At 44.6% G+C, this 8,990-nt stretch overlaps 1 long non-coding RNA gene across 2 annotated transcripts in view; it reads left to right on the top strand.

The window, feature by feature from the left end:
- Window positions 1-8,990, top strand: part of LOC118928064 (uncharacterized) — a 59,901-nt gene that overhangs the window by 1,066 nt on the left and 49,845 nt on the right. The window contains exons 2-4 of one of the 2 annotated variants that reach the window (XR_008992150.1): window positions 419-528; window positions 4,288-4,524; window positions 5,839-7,062. This is a non-coding gene — a long non-coding RNA (uncharacterized LOC118928064). Of the gene's footprint in view, window positions 1-418; window positions 529-4,287; window positions 4,525-5,838; window positions 7,063-8,990 lie in introns of those variants that run through there. The other variant, XR_008992151.1, reaches the window with a different exon arrangement.

The following is an 8,990-nucleotide window of genomic DNA, read 5'->3' as shown; positions in this document are numbered from 1 at the left end:
CAAGGACCAGTGGATCTGGGGATGGAAAATTATCAAGAGAAAACGTGGGAGCAAGGGGAATTCTAAGCCAACTTCACAGAATTTTTGAGGAAGGTAGGCTGGGGTGGTAAGATAATCAAGGGTGAGGGATGAGGAATTTGGTAGGATATCAACGGTGGGGAATTTTTTTTTTTTTTTCGCTAAATTGACTCAGAAGGATTCTTGCTAAAACTGGGCTAAGCAGGCCAAGGGCAGAGCCTGGGCAAGGTTTAGGCAGAAAGAGGGCTTAGGAGATCCTGACTAGAGTTTGGTCAAGGAGAGAGTCTTTGTCACAGGTCACAGGGCATGTGTCAAGCATTGTCTGGAGCCTTTAGACTCCTCAGTATTTAATTCTCTCAACAACCCTGTGAGGTGGATATTATTATGTCTTATTTTACAGATGAGGAGGCTGAGACTTGCTCAAGGCCAATTCAGCACATCAGTGGATTCTAGGTAATAACACCAAAGAAAGCACACTAAACTCAACCCCTGCCCTCAAGAATCTCACAGGTAAGTTAGATTGACAAATATTTTTTGAGCATTTAGTACACATCTGGAACTTTCAAAGTACTTTAAAAATATTAAAATTATAAATAACTATTATAATAATTGTCGTCCCCTGTTGAGTGGTGACAAGGTTGAATTTTACCCGAGTCCTGTGCTCCTGGGAAACAGCAAAGGTTAAACAAATTTCCTTCACTCTTTCGTGTTACAGAAAACAGCTTGCTGCAAACAACCATCCTTCCCTGTATGATTTAGGGAAGACTCATAGATACCTGCCTTGTTTACCTATGACAGAGCCAGACACAGATCCTCCAAATTCCCATTCTTTGCCTCATAAGTGATTAGGTGAACTGCTTGTCTCTATTGACAAATAGGAGCAAAATGCTTGTTCACCAAACTTTAGTTAAATTCTCTCCTTCCAAGCCCCTGAACTTTGGCCCACCCTCAGCTTGAGTCAGCAGACAGATCCTCCTGAGAACTGGCTGGCCTCAGGAAAAACATTCCCTAACCAACTGTCCCATCATGCCACCCTTTCATTCCATGTTCCAGTTCTTTCTAACCTTGTTTTCTCCTGCATATAATAATTAAAAAATCCTTTTGCCTAACCCTTGACACTTGCAGACTTAGAGTCAAAGCGTTTAACTACAGTAGTTCCTTTCCCTACTTGTAATCATCCTAATAAAAAAAAATTTCTCCTAAGTGCAGTTTTATTTTTTATTGACTGTGGATGAGCAGAGACTATAGTAGGATGGGCACTCAGCCTCTAGGAGCCTAGACTGGCACAGTGAGGGCCAAAGGAAATTCAAATGTCAGACCCCCCCTGATTCTCTTCCACAGTGATCGGAACAGGGCTCTGGCCCTTAACAGTGAGTAGGGAGTGCTGCCAGCTAGGCAGAGACAAACACGTCTTTTGCCAGCTTGTTTGTTCTCAGAACTGGCTTGTTGAGATGAATTACAGGCACAGATGAAATGTTTTCATAAAAGAAAAGACCCACAATCTTTCACCATGGGATTTCATTTCCTAGTCTCATTGCCAACCCCCCACCCCACCTCCCGTCATTCTCAGCAGCCTAGGAATTGGCCATCAAGCTGACAGATCCATTTGAGTGCTGTGGAAAGGCTCTGAACAAACTAAAGACATCATTTATACACATGTTGGTGAATTTTCTCTGTTTGATCAGCAGCCTGTAATTTAAATATATCCAAGTGTTCTGGGAACATTTGTGGCTTCATTATCAAATTTATTTAAAATATGTGCATACAAACGAAACTCCAAACTGGAAAACAACATTTTGCTTGGCCATGGAAGAGATGTTTAATTGACAATTGCTTAAATATGATGTGAAAATGTATATACTGGCTCTTCCACTGATTCACTGGGGGACCTCGGACTGGTCACTTCCCTGTTTTTTGCTTTCATTCCACTTCAGCATGTGACTTTCACCACCTGAGCAAGGAGCTGTTGAGCCTAAAATGACTTTTAAAGGCTGGGAAGATAAAAAAAAATGAACTATTTAGTTGAGTGGATTCCACTGGGGTGGAAGCAAAAAGTGCTGGAGTTGAAGTCAGCCTGGGATGCTTACTTCCCTCTCTGAGCCTTAGTGTTCCTTCTGTGAGATAGGTATGAGAACTTATGTCCTAAGGTGGTGGTAAAAATTGATAAGAAAGCTATACATTTCCACTATACCTACTATTCTCCTGTCTGTTCCAGAATCAGTATGTTCCAAACTATTGGCACAGGGTCCCCTTCCTGTTGTGTGTCTGAGGGACCTTATTAAGGCAGTGGGGAACTTCTTGAAATAGAGGTGCTTGGCCTCTACCTCTGGAAATTTCCACCCAGTAGTTCTGGAGTCAGGCCCGGGATTCTGCATTTTCATTAGCTTTTCAGAAAACTGGAGGCAGATGGTAAATACATTTTGAGAAAGGCAACCTTGGGGCCTACAGATATGTGGGCAGAGGGTTCTGGAAGCTGCATAAAGCTGACCTGAGATTCAGGCCCAGAGCCTTATGTCTGGGCTGGGTCCTCTCTCCTACTATTGCAAAGACTCTCTTCTAGCAGGATTTCCTTGCATTCTTACACTGAGCCACTGCCCAGGCCATAGTCAACCCAAAGATCCTGGTCAAGACAGGCTGGAGCAGTAGCTCCTTTACAAACTAATTGCTACTTACTACCCTCCCTCCCTCCCTGTGCCCCAGGAGGCTTTTCTTTTAAGCCCTTGAAATACAAGGGTCTCGTTTGGTTGCTCTGCTTCATAAAAGGATCTGTCACCCTTCACTCATTCATTTAATGGTGCTTGGTGTTCAAGTAATACTGACCAATAAGTCAAACATTTTCCTTTTTTCATTTGTTGATTCATTTGCACTGCAAATACTTATTAAGCACTTATTTCATGTATGCATTAGGCTAAGTGCTTGTATCAGTTATCTGTTGCCACAAAAACCTGTGTCACAAACCATCCCCAAACTCAATAGCTTAAAACAGTAAGACTGCAGATCAGCTGGGTGGTTTGCCCATCTGGGTCTGACGCAGTTGATCTTGGTGGAGCTCACTCATGTGAAGATGGCCTCACTCACATGTCTGGTGGTCAGCTGGTTGTTCACCAGGGCACTGGAGGCAGCTAGCCTAGTAGTCTTGTCACCCAGCAGGCTAGCCTGGGCTTGTTCACATGATTCCCGCAGAGGAAATGGGAGCTGCAATCCTCCTGAGGCCTATAGTCCTAAGCGGCACGCTTCACTTCAGTTGACTAGTTCATCTCATTCTGTTGGCAAAGTGAGTTGTAAGGCTGGTCACAAGGTAGGTAAGGAAAGAGAATCCACCACCTGGTGAGAGGAACTCTTTAAGTTGTCCTGCAAGAGGCTTGTGTGCGTGTGTATAATTTATAAATACAGCAGAGGAGGGGGAGCTAGGAGAACCATGGTGCCAGATGTGTGTGGGAAAGGAGTTACTGTTTTACACAGTGAACCCTTCTCTGACAAGGTGACATCTGAGCAGATGCTGGAGGGAGGTGAGAGACTAAGTCATGTGGTCATAGCAGGAAGAGAGCTCCAAGGCGGAAGGAACAGCACAGAGGCTGGTGTGGCTGGCGTGGGGGAGTGAAGTGGGGAGTGGGAATAGAAACAGGCAGAGAGATGAGTTGGGGCCAAGTTGTGTAGGGCTTGCCGGCTGCCATTTGAACTTAGGTTTTTACTGTGAGTGAAATGGGAGTCCTTGAAGGGTTTTGGGCAGAGGACTGACATGATCTGAGCGAGGTTTTAGTTGATCACAGTCTAGAGGAGAAGCCAGAAAAATAAAGGAGTAATGAAGAGTAGTAACTGAGGAGTGGTAGGTGAAGCATAATGCCATGGTTCAGATGAAAGATGAGGATTGTGACAGTTTTAAAAAATAGCCTTAGATCCTTGGCACTCTTTCCATTGAGAGGTGCCGAGTGTGCCCCTCCCCTTGAGTCTGGCAGGCTTGTGACTTTCCTGGCTGATTGAATATGGCAGGAATGACGCTAGGAACTTCTGGGGCTGGGTCATAGAAAGAGATGCCTGGGGGAACTCACAGTTGCATGGGTTAGGGGAGGGCATGCAGCAAGAGGCCAGGATGGTGGCTGGATGGCTTTCTGGTCATCCTTGCAAACAGCCAGAAAGCACTAGAACCCGGGTTTACTGACTCTGTGCCCAGCCCTGTGCTTTTTCACATCTCCAGGATGCCCCAGGCTCCTTCTGAAAACCTGAACAGGCCTGGGATCTTACAGCCTCCGCTGCTGTGTCTTCTTCTAGGATTTCAGGCCAGACTGAAAGCAGGGCAGGAAGGAAGCTCAAGACTCTGGGCTGTCTGAGAAGGAAGAGCAGGGGCTGCTCCTCAGCGTGTGCCAGTCCCCCACCACAAAGACATGTCTGCCTGTCGGCCCTGCTGCCTGTCAGCCCTGTGGTCCCCCAGCTGCAGGGGGCTTCTGGGAACTGCACCTGGCTTGGTGTGTTAATGCCTCAGGATGAAGCAGGAGGAAGAGTGGAATGGTATGTCCTGTCCTCGCCCTGTGTCCATCAGGAGAGGCTGTCGTCAGTAAGGGGGCGAATATAGATAAAACGTTTAGCTGATTTTCTGTGGAGACTGTAAGGGACCTTTACAACCATCACTGTCATTAGGATTAGGATTAGGATATTTTCCAACAAATTAAAATAGGTGCCATTTCTCGAGGATTAATCAGGAGCTGGATGCTCTATATATACATTATCACATTTTACTTTGTGTGTGGCCTTGGGGATGTTGATACTATAACTCTGTTTTAAAGATAAGACAGAAGCTTCAGCAGTAACCTGACTGTGATCACACAGCTGGTGAGATATGGGAAGAGACAGGGCCCCAGATAAGTCCGATTTCAAAACCCATGCACTCAAAACTATTGCGTCCACGTGCTGTCATGTCCAAGCCCCAATCCTCTAGCCCTGGGTGGTTGAAGAAACTAAAGGGAGCTAGTTCTATTGCTGTGAGTCTAATGTTCCTTAATAATCAGACCAGAGCTCAGGTACCTCTGACCTTCAGAGGGCTTGTATCTAGCGAAGGGGCCAGAGGAGCTTGGAGTGAAAGTGGTCACTGATGCCCTTCAGTGCAGTTCCCCCAATGTTTTCCTGGCTGTCCTATGTGCCTGGCACTGTTACACTCTGGTGGGGATGGGGTGAAGCTATAAAGGTGAAAAAGGCACATTTTATATCTTTGGGGAACTTACAATCAATAGAGTAAAAATAAGGACACAAACCCTGACACGTATCATCATTGAATTGTATTAGACATCTTTTAGTTATGAACTACAGAAATCCAACTCAGAGAAACACCTTTACCGAGTCCTATGACTGAAAATCCCAGGGGCTGGCATTCAGAAGGCTGGACCTAGGTGCTCAAATGATGTTGCATCATATCTTGGCCTTCCTTTTTCTCTGGACTGGTTTTATTTCTGTGCCCTGGCAGCTTATGGTTGCCCCTGGCAGTTACATGTTTACTTCCTAGGCCTAGCAATCCAGGGGAAATAGAGTGGCTAGCAAATTGAGTTCCAGCAAAAGTGCCAGAGAAGACTCTCGGGACTGGCTTGAGTCCCAAGTGGCCCTCCCTCAGTCACTGTGCAGGGTGCTGTGATAACTGTGCCTCACTAAGACTGCATATGGGTTCCTCCTTAATTGAGAGTGGAGGTTGGGCGGTTCTGCTCACAAAAAATTGGGGTGTTGTTACTGGAAGAAGGGGAGCAGAGGCTGGGCAGGCAAAACTCATGCATAACACAAATCTCAGAAGCAGAAAGAGCCTTGTCATGTATTTTATCCAATCCCCTCATTTTACAGGTGGTAAAACTGAGAACCTTCAAACCCCATCTGTGCCACTTGGAAGACCTGGAGCAATCTCTTCCCTTCTCTGTGCCTCGCTTTCCTTGCCTCTGAAATGGTTGTAATGATGACAGCACAGGGTTCATTGGAAGGATTAATTCCCAAAAGCGTGGTAACACATTAAGAGCAGTGTCACATGTTAGGTGCTCAATGAATGCTTGTTCTTTCTTTCTCTTCTTTTCTCATATCCCCAGAGTCCCCCAGAGTCATTCACTCTGTTGCCTGTGTCTCTAAAATGCTGCTTCTATCTCTTTGCTCAGTTCTGGTATTGCCTTCATTTGTTTTTACCCTTGTGGGGCTCAATTTTTTCCACCCAAATAAGAGTTCCTCAAGAGCAGGGTCCATGTCTTGCCAATCTCTGGTTTCTACTGCCAGCACTTAGCAGAGGTCAACAGAAGTGCAGCAAAACTCAACCTCAGTCAATTACCAAGGTCATTTTTGCAGACCAGTTGTTACATTTAGCTCATGCTGCATAACAGACAACCATGGTATTTAATAACTTAAAACAATAGCATCTATTTTGTTCAAGAGTCTCCAGTTTGTGTGGCGCTTCGTGGTGACAGCTTATCTATGTTCCACTTGGTGTCACTTGAGGCAGCTAGAAGACCAGGGGCTGGAGCCATCTGGAAGGCTCCCTCACACATGCCTGACCCCTGGGCTGGGAAGACCGAGGCCGCAGAGGGCTGGAACAGCTGGGGCTCCTCGGGCATCTCTGTCTCTTCGTGGGTTCTTCAACAGGACCTGGACTTTGTTATGTTAGCACAGGGCACCTAAGGTGTACGCCCCAAGAAGGAGAGTACCAGGAGGAAGCTGTATCATTTTTTTAAAAATATGAACTTGATTTTAGAATAGTTTTATGGAGAATTTTCCAAGATGAGATAGAGAGTTCCCAGGTCAGCCACATCCAGTTTTCCCTATCATCCTAGGTTAGTGTGTCCATTTGTCACAATGAATAAACCAGTATTGATCATTTTTATAATGAAAGCCCATACTTTATTTGGATTTCCTTAGTTTTTCCCTAATGTCCTTTATCTGTCCTAGGTTTGCATCCGGGATACTACATTTGATCCATTTGATCATTATGTCGCCTTAAGTGCCTCTTGGCTCTGACAGTTTCTTATAGTTCCCTTGTTTTTGGTGACCTTGACAATTTTGAGGAGTGCTAGTGAGGCTTTTGTAGACTGTCCCTCAGCTGGGATCTTTCTGATGTTTTTCTCACGTTTAGGCTGGGGTTATGGGTTGAGGGGAGGAATATCACAAAGCTGAAGTGTCTTTTCATCACATCCAGTGAGGGATACATACCATCAGCTGATCACTGCTGATGTAACTCTTGGTCATGTAGCTGAGGTGGTGTTTGTTAGGCTTCTCCACTGTAAAATCATCGTTTCCTCTCTCTTTCATATTGTGGTTTTTGGAAGGAAGTCACTAACACCTAAGGAGTGGGGAGTTATGTACCACCTCCTTGAGAGCAGAGTTACCTACATAAATTATTTGGAATTCTTCTGCATGGGAGATTGTCTCTTCTCCCCCATTTATTTATTTATGCAGTCATTGATTTATATTAGTATTGACTCACAGTTTACTTTATTTTTGAGTTATAAAGCAAAAGTGTGTTACTTATTTTGTTGGTTGGAATTGTCTCTGCTTTGCTCATTGAGAGCTCTTTCAGGTTGGTTTTGTGCTCTTTGTGTGTGTGTGCGCATGAGCACTTCCTTGCCTTTTGACACGATGCTCCAGGCTCATCATGTTTATTTCCTTCCCCAGTCTAGAATCAGCCATTTCTCCAAAGAGCCCTGGATCCTTTTATTGGAGAATGGTATTAGCAACCAAGGTCTGGGTGGTAGTTGTGCTCATTGCTGCTGGAATGTATCACCTTTTTTACCTGCCATTGGAAATCATGGAGTCCACTTCTGCTATAGTCACAGGCCCCCTCAGTCAAGGGGGGAGAACATACACTTCTCTACCTCTTGGTGGCTGTCTGTCATTGTCACGTTGTAAGAGCTTAGGAGATGGGATATATTGGTGTCATCATCTTTGGAAAGCACCACCTGTCACATCAGTAATGCTGTTGCACCCTCATGGATTCTTGTTTTACTTAAAACATCTTTCATCCCTGTCTGGTTTCTATTTTGCTTCAGAGAAACTCATTCCATGGTTTGGTTCTTCTTGAAGATGGTTTCAGTTGATAGAGGAACACACATTAAATCACCTTGAGTCACATTGTGAGACAATCATTGCCTTCACAATTCTCTCCTAGTTCTTTTGTTGGAATCAAGGGGAATATCTCAGTTTGGTGCTATAAATGTCTTTAAACACATTTATAAAACTTGCTAATTTCTTTTTTAATGTTCTGGCCCACGGCATTCTTACAGCACAGCCTTCTAGGTAGAATTTTATTGTACTGTTTAATTTACTTTGTCAGTTACCCTCCACAGCAGAGACATTTCCTGCTTACCAGTATGCATGTGACCCCCCACTTTCCCAGTCCTTGCAGTTAGGCAGAACCATGTGACTCTGTGGCTGGTGGGCAGTACGTGAAAGATTTAAAAGCCCACAAGCAACCCTCCAGCTTTCTCATCTCCTGTTTTAAGATGGCATTGCCTCCCTCTGCCGGAGACTCGCAGGGCCTAAGCAAGCCCTCTGTCAGCCCACACTGGGTATGCAACATCTGTCATATTTAACCTTTGAACTCTTGGGATCAACTGTTAATGCTGCTTTGCCTAACCTTTGCTGACTAATACCCCTTTTAAGTAAGGCAGGGGATACTGGATTTTCATTTACATAATGATGCAGAATTTACAAGAAAATATGAGTTGGTTCAAAGAAAAATAGGTGAATAATTTGCTAGGTGATATTCAGACATGGTACAGAGCCTTAAAGCAAAGATTCAGGTGAGCAGCATTTGGGAAATTACTGCCACCATGTTCTCATCTTGCCCTCAGCTTGGAAACTCTGGCTTTTATTGGAATTGGCCAGCAAGTAAATCTCTGTTAAGTCCCATTTGTTCCCTGTATGTTCTATGGCTTAAACAACAATCACCAAAATCTCTTCATTAAAGCTGATTAGTCAGAGATTACATGAAAAGTTCTGAATTTTCTATTTGATTTTAG

This window comes from Manis pentadactyla, chromosome 10 (genome assembly GCF_030020395.1).
Source record: "Manis pentadactyla isolate mManPen7 chromosome 10, mManPen7.hap1, whole genome shotgun sequence".
NCBI lineage: Eukaryota > Metazoa > Chordata > Mammalia > Pholidota > Manidae > Manis > Manis pentadactyla.
Note: the sequence above shows the minus strand (reverse complement) of the source record. Positions and strands in the feature narration are given on the sequence as shown.